Genomic DNA, 13,472 nt, shown 5'->3' on the forward strand with positions numbered 1-13,472 from the left:
GGGGGGTCCTGAGTTGATTGCAGCTTTGCAAGTACCAGAACCATACTGTCCCATTTGGGAATCAAAAAAGATTCCCAAATGGGCATCCCAATTTTTGACATTTCCTATCAAAGTACAGTCTTGTGCCTTGGTGTGTGGGGGTCTTAGCATGCCCCAAGACCAGCTAGAGGGGTCCTGAGTTGATTGCACCTTTGCAAGTATGAAAAAAACATACTGTACATTTGGGAATCCCTATTGGATTTCAATGGTGACATTTGGGAATCTTTGTGACATATGGGAATCCCCATTGGGGACTCTTTTGACATTTGGGAATCCCTATTGGATTTGAATGGTGACATTGGGGTCTCTTTCTGACACTTGGGACTCGCAGGGGGGGCGTCCATATGGGACTCTTTTGACATTGGGGAATCCCCATTGGGGACTCTTTTGACATTTGGGAATCCCTATTGGATTTGAATGGTGACATTGGGGTCTCTTTCTGACACTTGGGACTCGCAGGGGGGGCGTCCATATGGGACTCTTTTGACATTGGGGAATCCCCATTGGGGACTCTTTTGACATTTGGGAATCTTTCACAAATTGCACATTTTTGACATTTCCTATCAAAGTAGAGTATTGTGCCTTGGTGTGTGGGGTTCTTAGCATGCCCCAAGACCAGCTAGAGGGGTCCTGAGTTGATTGCAGCTTTGCAAGTACCAGAACCATACTGTCCCATTTGGGAATCAAAAAAGATTCCCAAATGGGCATCCCAATTTTTGACATTTCCTATCAAAGTACAGTCTTGTGCCTTGGTGTGTGGGGGTCTTAGCATGCCCCAAGACCAGCTAGAGAGGTCCTGTGTTTATTGGACCGTTGGAATTATGAATAAAACATACTGTACATTTGGGAATCCCTATTGGATTTGAATGGTGACATTGGGGTCTCTTTCTGACACTTGGGACTCGCAGGGGGGGCGTCCATATGGGACTCTTTTGACATATGGGAATCCCCATTTGGGACTCTTTTGACATTTGGGAATCTTTCACAAATTGCACATTTTTGACATTTCCTATCAAAGTACAGTCTTGTGCCTTGGTGTGTGGGGGTCTTAGCATGCCCCAAGACCAGCTAGACGGGTCCTGAGTTGATTGCACCTTTGCAAGTACCAGAACCATACTGTCCCATTTGGGAATCAAAAAAGATTCCCAAATGGGCATCCCAATTTTTGACATTTCCTATCAAAGTACAGTCTTGTGCCTTGGTGTGTGGGGGTCTTAGCATGCCCCAAGACCAGCTAGAGGGGTCCTGAGTTGATTGCACCTTTGCAAGTATGAAAAAAACATACTGTACATTTGGGAATCCCTATTGGATTTCAATGGTGACATTTGGGAATCTTTGTGACATATGGGAATCCCCATTGGGGACTCTTTTGACATTTGGGAATCCCTATTGGATTTGAATGGTGACATTGGGGTCTCTTTCTGACACTTGGGACTCGCAGGGGGGGCGTCCATATGGGACTCTTTTGACATTGGGGAATCCCCATTGGGGACTCTTTTGACATTTGGGAATCTTTCACAAATTGCACATTTTTGACATTTCCTATCAAAGTAGAGTATTGTGCCTTGGTGTGTGGGGTTCTTAGCATGCCCCAAGACCAGCTAGAGGGGTCCTGAGTTGATTGCAGCTTTGCAAGTACCAGAACCATACTGTCCCATTTGGGAATCAAAAAAGATTCCCAAATGGGCATCCCAATTTTTGACATTTCCTATCAAAGTACAGTCTTGTGCCTTGGTGTGTGGGGGTCTTAGCATGCCCCAAGACCAGCTAGAGGGGTCCTGAGTTGATTGCACCTTTGCAAGTACCAGAACCATACTGTCCCATTTGGGAATCAAAAAAGATTCCCAAATGGGCATCCCCATTTTTTACATTTCCTATCAAAGTACAGTCTTGTGCCTTGGTGTGTGGGGGTCTTAGCATGCCCCAAGACCAGCTAGAGGGGTCCTGAGTTGATTGCACCTTTGCAAGTATGAAAAAAACATACTGTACATTTGGGAATCCCTATTGGATTTCAATGGTGACATTTGGGAATCTTTGTGACATATGGGAATCCCCATTGGGGACTCTTTTGACATTTGGGAATCCCTATTGGATTTGAATGGTGACATTGGGGTCTCTTTCTGACACTTGGGACTCGCAGGGGGGGCGTCCATATGGGACTCTTTTGACATTGGGGAATCCCAATTGGGGACTCTTTTGACATTTGGGAATCTTTCACAAATTGCACATTTTTGACATTTCCTATCAAAGTAGAGTATTGTGCCTTGGTGTGTGGGGTTCTTAGCATGCCCCAAGACCAGCTAGAGGGGTCCTGAGTTGATTGCAGCTTTGCAAGTACCAGAACCATACTGTCCCATTTGGGAATCAAAAAAGATTCCCAAATGGGCATCCCAATTTTTGACATTTCCTATCAAAGTACAGTCTTGTGCCTTGGTGTGTGGGGGTCTTAGCATGCTCCAAGACCAGCTAGAGGGGTCCTGAGTTGATTGCACCTTTGCAAGTATGAAAAAAACATACTGTACATTTGGGAATCCCTATTGGATTTCAATGGTGACATTTGGGAATCTTTGTGACATATGGGAATCCCCATTGGGGACTCTTTTGACATTTGGGAATCCCTATTGGATTTGAATGGTGACATTGGGGTCTCTTTCTGACACTTGGGACTCGCAGGGGGGGCGTCCATATGGGACTCTTTTGACATTGGGGAATCCCCATTGGGGACTCTTTTGACATTTGGGAATCTTTCACAAATTGCACATTTTTGACATTTCCTATCAAAGTAGAGTATTGTGCCTTGGTATGTGGGGGTCTTAGCATGCCCCAAGACCAGCTAGACGGGTCCTGAGTTGATTGCACCTTTGCAAGTACCAGAACCATACTGTCCCATTTGGGAATCAAAAAAGATTCCCAAATGGGCATCCCAATTTTTGACATTTCCTATCAAAGTACAGTCTTGTGCCTTGGTGTGTGGGGGTCTTAGCATGCCCCAAGACCAGCTAGAGGGGTCCTGAGTTGATTGCACCTTTGCAAGTACCAGAACCATACTGTCCCATTTGGGAATCAAAAAAGATTCCCAAATGGGCATCCCAATTTTTTACATTTCCTATCAAAGTACAGTCTTGTGCCTTGGTGTGTGGGGGTCTTAGCATGCCCCAAGACCAGCTAGAGGGGTCCTGAGTTGATTGCACCTTTGCAAGTATGAAAAAAACATACTGTACATTTGGGAATCCCTATTGGATTTCAATGGTGACATTTGGGAATCTTTGTGACATATGGGAATCCCCATTGGGGACTCTTTTGACATTTGGGAATCCCTATTGGATTTGAATGGTGACATTGGGGTCTCTTTCTGACACTTGGGACTCGCAGGGGGGGCGTCCATATGGGACTCTTTTGACATTGGGGAATCCCCATTGGGGACTCTTTTGACATTTGGGAATCTTTCACAAATTGCACATTTTTGACATTTCCTATCAAAGTAGAGTATTGTGCCTTGGTATGTGGGGGTCTTAGCATGCCCCAAGACCAGCTAGACGGGTCCTGAGTTGATTGCACCTTTGCAAGTACCAGAACCATACTGTCCCATTTGGGAATCAAAAAAGATTCCCAAATGGGCATCCCAATTTTTGACATTTCCTATCAAAGTACAGTCTTGTGCCTTGGTGTGTGGGGGTCTTAGCATGCCCCAAGACCAGCTAGAGGGGTCCTGAGTTGATTGCACCTTTGCAAGTACCAGAACCATACTGTCCCATTTGGGAATCAAAAAAGTTTCCAAATGGGCATCCCAATTTTTTACATTTCCTATCAAAGTACAGTCTTGTGCCTTGGTGTGTGGGGGTCTTAGCATGCCCCAAGACCAGCTAGAGGGGTCCTGAGTTGATTGCACCTTTGCAAGTATGAAAAAAACATACTGTACATTTGGGAATCCCTATTGGATTTCAATGGTGACATTTGGGAATCTTTGTGACATATGGGAATCCCCATTGGGGACTCTTTTGACATTTGGGAATCCCTATTGGATTTGAATGGTGACATTGGGGTCTCTTTCTGACACTTGGGACTCGCAGGGGGGGGCGTCCATATGGGACTCTTTTGACATTGGGGAATCCCCATTGGGGACTCTTTTGACATTTGGGAATCTTTCACAAATTGCACATTTTTGACATTTCCTATCAAAGTAGAGTATTGTGCCTTGGTGTGTGGGGTTCTTAGCATGCCCCAAGACCAGCTAGAGGGGTCCTGAGTTGATTGCAGCTTTGCAAGTACCAGAACCATACTGTCCCATTTGGGAATCAAAAAAGATTCCCAAATGGGCATCCCAATTTTTGACATTTCCTATCAAAGTACAGTCTTGTGCCTTGGTGTGTGGGGGTCTTAGCATGCCCCAAGACCAGCTAGAGGGGTCCTGAGTTGATTGCACCTTTGCAAGTATGAAAAAAACATACTGTACATTTGGGAATCCCTATTGGATTTGAATGGTGACATTGGGGTCTCTTTCTGACACTTGGGACTCGCAGGGGGGGCGTCCATATGGGACTCTTTTGACATTGGGGAATCCCCATTGGGGACTCTTTTGACATTTGGGAATCCCTATTGGATTTGAATGGTGACATTGGGGTCTCTTTCTGACACTTGGGACTCGCAGGGGGGGCGTCCATATGGGACTCTTTTGACATTGGGGAATCCCCATTGGGGACTCTTTTGACATTTGGGAATCTTTCACAAATTGCACATTTTTGACATTTCCTATCAAAGTAGAGTATTGTGCCTTGGTGTGTGGGGTTCTTAGCATGCCCCAAGACCAGCTAGAGGGGTCCTGAGTTGATTGCAGCTTTGCAAGTACCAGAACCATACTGTCCCATTTGGGAATCAAAAAAGATTCCCAAATGGGCATCCCAATTTTTGACATTTCCTATCAAAGTACAGTCTTGTGCCTTGGTGTGTGGGGGTCTTAGCATGCCCCAAGACCAGCTAGAGGGGTCCTGAGTTGATTGCACCTTTGCAAGTATGAAAAAAACATACTGTACATTTGGGAATCCCTATTGGATTTCAATGGTGACATTTGGGAATCTTTGTGACATATGGGAATCCCCATTGGGGACTCTTTTGACATTTGGGAATCCCTATTGGATTTGAATGGTGACATTGGGGTCTCTTTCTGACACTTGGGACTCGCAGGGGGGGCGTCCATATGGGACTCTTTTGACATTGGGGAATCCCCATTGGGGACTCTTTTGACATTTGGGAATCCCTATTGGATTTGAATGGTGACATTGGGGTCTCTTTCTGACACTTGGGACTCGCAGGGGGGGCGTCCATATGGGACTCTTTTGACATTGGGGAATCCCCATTGGGGACTCTTTTGACATTTGGGAATCTTTCACAAATTGCACATTTTTGACATTTCCTATCAAAGTAGAGTATTGTGCCTTGGTGTGTGGGGTTCTTAGCATGCCCCAAGACCAGCTAGAGGGGTCCTGAGTTGATTGCAGCTTTGCAAGTACCAGAACCATACTGTCCCATTTGGGAATCAAAAAAGATTCCCAAATGGGCATCCCAATTTTTGACATTTCCTATCAAAGTACAGTCTTGTGCCTTGGTGTGTGGGGGTCTTAGCATGCCCCAAGACCAGCTAGAGGGGTCCTGAGTTGATTGCACCTTTGCAAGTATGAAAAAAACATACTGTACATTTGGGAATCCCTATTGGATTTCAATGGTGACATTTGGGAATCTTTGTGACATATGGGAATCCCCATTGGGGACTCTTTTGACATTTGGGAATCCCTATTGGATTTGAATGGTGACATTGGGGTCTCTTTCTGACACTTGGGACTCGCAGGGGGGGCGTCCATATGGGACTCTTTTGACATTGGGGAATCCCCATTGGGGACTCTTTTGACATTTGGGAATCCCTATTGGATTTGAATGGTGACATTGGGGTCTCTTTCTGACACTTGGGACTCGCAGGGGGGGCGTCCATATGGGACTCTTTTGACATTGGGGAATCCCCATTGGGGACTCTTTTGACATTTGGGAATCTTTCACAAATTGCACATTTTTGACATTTCCTATCAAAGTAGAGTATTGTGCCTTGGTATGTGGGGGTCTTAGCATGCCCCAAGACCAGCTAGACGGGTCCTGAGTTGATTGCACCTTTGCAAGTACCAGAACCATACTGTCCCATTTGGGAATCAAAAAAGATTCCCAAATGGGCATCCCAATTTTTGACATTTCCTATCAAAGTACAGTCTTGTGCCTTGGTGTGTGGGGGTCTTAGCATGCCCCAAGACCAGCTAGAGGGGTCCTGAGTTGATTGCACCTTTGCAAGTACCAGAACCATACTGTCCCATTTGGGAATCAAAAAAGATTCCCAAATGGGCATCCCCATTTTTTACATTTCCTATCAAAGTACAGTCTTGTGCCTTGGTGTGTGGGGGTCTTAGCATGCCCCAAGACCAGCTAGAGGGGTCCTGAGTTGATTGCACCTTTGCAAGTATGAAAAAAACATACTGTACATTTGGGAATCCCTATTGGATTTCAATGGTGACATTTGGGAATCTTTGTGACATATGGGAATCCCCATTGGGGACTCTTTTGACATTTGGGAATCCCTATTGGATTTGAATGGTGACATTGGGGTCTCTTTCTGACACTTGGGACTCGCAGGGGGGGCGTCCATATGGGACTCTTTTGACATTGGGGAATCCCAATTGGGGACTCTTTTGACATTTGGGAATCTTTCACAAATTGCACATTTTTGACATTTCCTATCAAAGTAGAGTATTGTGCCTTGGTGTGTGGGGTTCTTTGCATGCCCCAAGACCAGCTAGAGGGGTCCTGAGTTGATTGCAGCTTTGCAAGTACCAGAACCATACTGTCCCATTTGGGAATCAAAAAAGATTCCCAAATGGGCATCCCAATTTTTGACATTTCCTATCAAAGTACAGTCTTGTGCCTTGGTGTGTGGGGGTCTTAGCATGCCCCAAGACCAGCTAGAGGGGTCCTGAGTTGATTGCACCTTTGCAAGTATGAAAAAAACATACTGTACATTTGGGAATCCCTATTGGATTTCAATGGTGACATTTGGGAATCTTTGTGACATATGGGAATCCCCATTGGGGACTCTTTTGACATTTGGGAATCCCTATTGGATTTGAATGGTGACATTGGGGTCTCTTTCTGACACTTGGGACTCGCAGGGGGGGCGTCCATATGGGACTCTTTTGACATTGGGGAATCCCAATTGGGGACTCTTTTGACATTTGGGAATCTTTCACAAATTGCACATTTTTGACATTTCCTATCAAAGTAGAGTATTGTGCCTTGGTGTGTGGGGTTCTTAGCATGCCCCAAGACCAGCTAGAGGGGTCCTGAGTTGATTGCAGCTTTGCAAGTACCAGAACCATACTGTCCCATTTGGGAATCAAAAAAGATTCCCAAATGGGCATCCCAATTTTTGACATTTCCTATCAAAGTACAGTCTTGTGCCTTGGTGTGTGGGGGTCTTAGCATGCCCCAAGACCAGCTAGAGGGGTCCTGAGTTGATTGCACCTTTGCAAGTATGAAAAAAACATACTGTACATTTGGGAATCCCTATTGGATTTCAATGGTGACATTTGGGAATCTTTGTGACATATGGGAATCCCCATTGGGGACTCTTTTGACATTTGGGAATCCCTATTGGATTTGAATGGTGACATTGGGGTCTCTTTCTGACACTTGGGACTCGCAGGGGGGGCGTCCATATGGGACTCTTTTGACATTGGGGAATCCCCATTGGGGACTCTTTTGACATTTGGGAATCTTTCACAAATTGCACATTTTTGACATTTCCTATCAAAGTAGAGTATTGTGCCTTGGTATGTGGGGGTCTTAGCATGCCCCAAGACCAGCTAGACGGGTCCTGAGTTGATTGCACCTTTGCAAGTACCAGAACCATACTGTCCCATTTGGGAATCAAAAAAGATTCCCAAATGGGCATCCCAATTTTTGACATTTCCTATCAAAGTACAGTCTTGTGCCTTGGTGTGTGGGGGTCTTAGCATGCCCCAAGACCAGCTAGAGGGGTCCTGAGTTGATTGCACCTTTGCAAGTACCAGAACCATACTGTCCCATTTGGGAATCAAAAAAGATTCCCAAATGGGCATCCCAATTTTTTACATTTCCTATCAAAGTACAGTCTTGTGCCTTGGTGTGTGGGGGTCTTAGCATGCCCCAAGACCAGCTAGAGGGGTCCTGAGTTGATTGCACCTTTGCAAGTATGAAAAAAACATACTGTACATTTGGGAATCCCTATTGGATTTCAATGGTGACATTTGGGAATCTTTGTGACATATGGGAATCCCCATTGGGGACTCTTTTGACATTTGGGAATCCCTATTGGATTTGAATGGTGACATTGGGGTCTCTTTCTGACACTTGGGACTCGCAGGGGGGGCGTCCATATGGGACTCTTTTGACATTGGGGAATCCCCATTGGGGACTCTTTTGACATTTGGGAATCTTTCACAAATTGCACATTTTTGACATTTCCTATCAAAGTAGAGTATTGTGCCTTGGTATGTGGGGGTCTTAGCATGCCCCAAGACCAGCTAGACGGGTCCTGAGTTGATTGCACCTTTGCAAGTACCAGAACCATACTGTCCCATTTGGGAATCAAAAAAGATTCCCAAATGGGCATCCCAATTTTTGACATTTCCTATCAAAGTACAGTCTTGTGCCTTGGTGTGTGGGGGTCTTAGCATGCCCCAAGACCAGCTAGAGGGGTCCTGAGTTGATTGCACCTTTGCAAGTACCAGAACCATACTGTCCCATTTGGGAATCAAAAAAGTTTCCAAATGGGCATCCCAATTTTTTACATTTCCTATCAAAGTACAGTCTTGTGCCTTGGTGTGTGGGGGTCTTAGCATGCCCCAAGACCAGCTAGAGGGGTCCTGAGTTGATTGCACCTTTGCAAGTATGAAAAAAACATACTGTACATTTGGGAATCCCTATTGGATTTCAATGGTGACATTTGGGAATCTTTGTGACATATGGGAATCCCCATTGGGGACTCTTTTGACATTTGGGAATCCCTATTGGATTTGAATGGTGACATTGGGGTCTCTTTCTGACACTTGGGACTCGCAGGGGGGGGCGTCCATATGGGACTCTTTTGACATTGGGGAATCCCCATTGGGGACTCTTTTGACATTTGGGAATCTTTCACAAATTGCACATTTTTGACATTTCCTATCAAAGTAGAGTATTGTGCCTTGGTGTGTGGGGTTCTTAGCATGCCCCAAGACCAGCTAGAGGGGTCCTGAGTTGATTGCAGCTTTGCAAGTACCAGAACCATACTGTCCCATTTGGGAATCAAAAAAGATTCCCAAATGGGCATCCCAATTTTTGACATTTCCTATCAAAGTACAGTCTTGTGCCTTGGTGTGTGGGGGTCTTAGCATGCCCCAAGACCAGCTAGAGGGGTCCTGAGTTGATTGCACCTTTGCAAGTATGAAAAAAACATACTGTACATTTGGGAATCCCTATTGGATTTGAATGGTGACATTGGGGTCTCTTTCTGACACTTGGGACTCGCAGGGGGGGCGTCCATATGGGACTCTTTTGACATTGGGGAATCCCCATTGGGGACTCTTTTGACATTTGGGAATCCCTATTGGATTTGAATGGTGACATTGGGGTCTCTTTCTGACACTTGGGACTCGCAGGGGGGGCGTCCATATGGGACTCTTTTGACATTGGGGAATCCCCATTGGGGACTCTTTTGACATTTGGGAATCTTTCACAAATTGCACATTTTTGACATTTCCTATCAAAGTAGAGTATTGTGCCTTGGTGTGTGGGGTTCTTAGCATGCCCCAAGACCAGCTAGAGGGGTCCTGAGTTGATTGCAGCTTTGCAAGTACCAGAACCATACTGTCCCATTTGGGAATCAAAAAAGATTCCCAAATGGGCATCCCAATTTTTGACATTTCCTATCAAAGTACAGTCTTGTGCCTTGGTGTGTGGGGGTCTTAGCATGCCCCAAGACCAGCTAGAGGGGTCCTGAGTTGATTGCACCTTTGCAAGTATGAAAAAAACATACTGTACATTTGGGAATCCCTATTGGATTTCAATGGTGACATTTGGGAATCTTTGTGACATATGGGAATCCCCATTGGGGACTCTTTTGACATTTGGGAATCCCTATTGGATTTGAATGGTGACATTGGGGTCTCTTTCTGACACTTGGGACTCGCAGGGGGGGCGTCCATATGGGACTCTTTTGACATTGGGGAATCCCCATTGGGGACTCTTTTGACATTTGGGAATCCCTATTGGATTTGAATGGTGACATTGGGGTCTCTTTCTGACACTTGGGACTCGCAGGGGGGGCGTCCATATGGGACTCTTTTGACATTGGGGAATCCCCATTGGGGACTCTTTTGACATTTGGGAATCTTTCACAAATTGCACATTTTTGACATTTCCTATCAAAGTAGAGTATTGTGCCTTGGTATGTGGGGGTCTTAGCATGCCCCAAGACCAGCTAGACGGGTCCTGAGTTGATTGCACCTTTGCAAGTACCAGAACCATACTGTCCCATTTGGGAATCAAAAAAGATTCCCAAATGGGCATCCCAATTTTTGACATTTCCTATCAAAGTACAGTCTTGTGCCTTGGTGTGTGGGGGTCTTAGCATGCCCCAAGACCAGCTAGAGGGGTCCTGAGTTGATTGCACCTTTGCAAGTACCAGAACCATACTGTCCCATTTGGGAATCAAAAAAGATTCCCAAATGGGCATCCCCATTTTTTACATTTCCTATCAAAGTACAGTCTTGTGCCTTGGTGTGTGGGGGTCTTAGCATGCCCCAAGACCAGCTAGAGGGGTCCTGAGTTGATTGCACCTTTGCAAGTATGAAAAAAACATACTGTACATTTGGGAATCCCTATTGGATTTCAATGGTGACATTTGGGAATCTTTGTGACATATGGGAATCCCCATTGGGGACTCTTTTGACATTTGGGAATCCCTATTGGATTTGAATGGTGACATTGGGGTCTCTTTCTGACACTTGGGACTCGCAGGGGGGGCGTCCATATGGGACTCTTTTGACATTGGGGAATCCCAATTGGGGACTCTTTTGACATTTGGGAATCTTTCACAAATTGCACATTTTTGACATTTCCTATCAAAGTAGAGTATTGTGCCTTGGTGTGTGGGGTTCTTAGCATGCCCCAAGACCAGCTAGAGGGGTCCTGAGTTGATTGCAGCTTTGCAAGTACCAGAACCATACTGTCCCATTTGGGAATCAAAAAAGATTCCCAAATGGGCATCCCAATTTTTGACATTTCCTATCAAAGTACAGTCTTGTGCCTTGGTGTGTGGGGGTCTTAGCATGCCCCAAGACCAGCTAGAGGGGTCCTGAGTTGATTGCACCTTTGCAAGTATGAAAAAAACATACTGTACATTTGGGAATCCCTATTGGATTTCAATGGTGACATTTGGGAATCTTTGTGACATATGGGAATCCCCATTGGGGACTCTTTTGACATTTGGGAATCCCTATTGGATTTGAATGGTGACATTGGGGTCTCTTTCTGACACTTGGGACTCGCAGGGGGGGCGTCCATATGGGACTCTTTTGACATTGGGGAATCCCCATTGGGGACTCTTTTGACATTTGGGAATCTTTCACAAATTGCACATTTTTGACATTTCCTATCAAAGTAGAGTATTGTGCCTTGGTATGTGGGGGTCTTAGCATGCCCCAAGACCAGCTAGACGGGTCCTGAGTTGATTGCACCTTTGCAAGTACCAGAACCATACTGTCCCATTTGGGAATCAAAAAAGATTCCCAAATGGGCATCCCAATTTTTGACATTTCCTATCAAAGTACAGTCTTGTGCCTTGGTGTGTGGGGGTCTTAGCATGCCCCAAGACCAGCTAGAGGGGTCCTGAGTTGATTGCACCTTTGCAAGTACCAGAACCATACTGTCCCATTTGGGAATCAAAAAAGATTCCCAAATGGGCATCCCAATTTTTTACATTTCCTATCAAAGTACAGTCTTGTGCCTTGGTGTGTGGGGGTCTTAGCATGCCCCAAGACCAGCTAGAGGGGTCCTGAGTTGATTGCACCTTTGCAAGTATGAAAAAAACATACTGTACATTTGGGAATCCCTATTGGATTTCAATGGTGACATTTGGGAATCTTTGTGACATATGGGAATCCCCATTGGGGACTCTTTTGACATTTGGGAATCCCTATTGGATTTGAATGGTGACATTGGGGTCTCTTTCTGACACTTGGGACTCGCAGGGGGGGCGTCCATATGGGACTCTTTTGACATTGGGGAATCCCCATTGGGGACTCTTTTGACATTTGGGAATCTTTCACAAATTGCACATTTTTGACATTTCCTATCAAAGTAGAGTATTGTGCCTTGGTATGTGGGGGTCTTAGCATGCCCCAAGACCAGCTAGACGGGTCCTGAGTTGATTGCACCTTTGCAAGTACCAGAACCATACTGTCCCATTTGGGAATCAAAAAAGATTCCCAAATGGGCATCCCAATTTTTGACATTTCCTATCAAAGTACAGTCTTGTGCCTTGGTGTGTGGGGGTCTTAGCATGCCCCAAGACCAGCTAGAGGGGTCCTGAGTTGATTGCACCTTTGCAAGTACCAGAACCATACTGTCCCATTTGGGAATCAAAAAAGTTTCCAAATGGGCATCCCAATTTTTTCCTTTTTCTATCAAAGTACAGTCTTGTGCCTTGGTGTGTGGGGGTCTTAGCATGCCCCAAGACCAGCTAGAGGGGTCCTGAGTTGATTGCACCTTTGCAAGTATGAAAAAAACATACTGTACATTTGGGAATCCCTATTGGATTTCAATGGTGACATTTGGGAATCTTTGTGACATATGGGAATCCCCATTGGGGACTCTTTTGACATTTGGGAATCCCTATTGGATTTGAATGGTGACATTGGGGTCTCTTTCTGACACTTGGGACTCGCAGGGGGGGCGTCCATATGGGACTCTTTTGACATTGGGGAATCCCCATTGGGGACTCTTTTGACATTTGGGAATCTTTCACAAATTGCCCATTTTTGACATTTCCTATCAAAGTAGAGTATTGTGCCTTGGTGTGTGGGGTTCTTAGCATGCCCCAAGACCAGCTAGAGGGGTCCTGAGTTGATTGCAGCTTTGCAAGTACCAGAACCATACTGTCCCATTTGGGAATCAAAAAAGATTCCCAAATGGGCATCCCAATTTTTGACATTTCCTATCAAAGTACAGTCTTGTGCCTTGGTGTGTGGGGGTCTTAGCATGCCCCAAGACCAGCTAGAGGGGTCCTGAGTTGATTGCACCTTTGCAAGTATGAAAAAAACATACTGTACATTTGGGAATCCCTATTGGATTTCAATGGTGACATTTGGGAATCTTTGTGA

The sequence above is a fragment of the Borostomias antarcticus genome (genome assembly GCF_949987555.1).
Source record: "Borostomias antarcticus genome assembly, chromosome: 25".
In the NCBI taxonomy this organism is placed as follows: Eukaryota; Metazoa; Chordata; class Actinopteri; order Stomiiformes; family Stomiidae; genus Borostomias; species Borostomias antarcticus.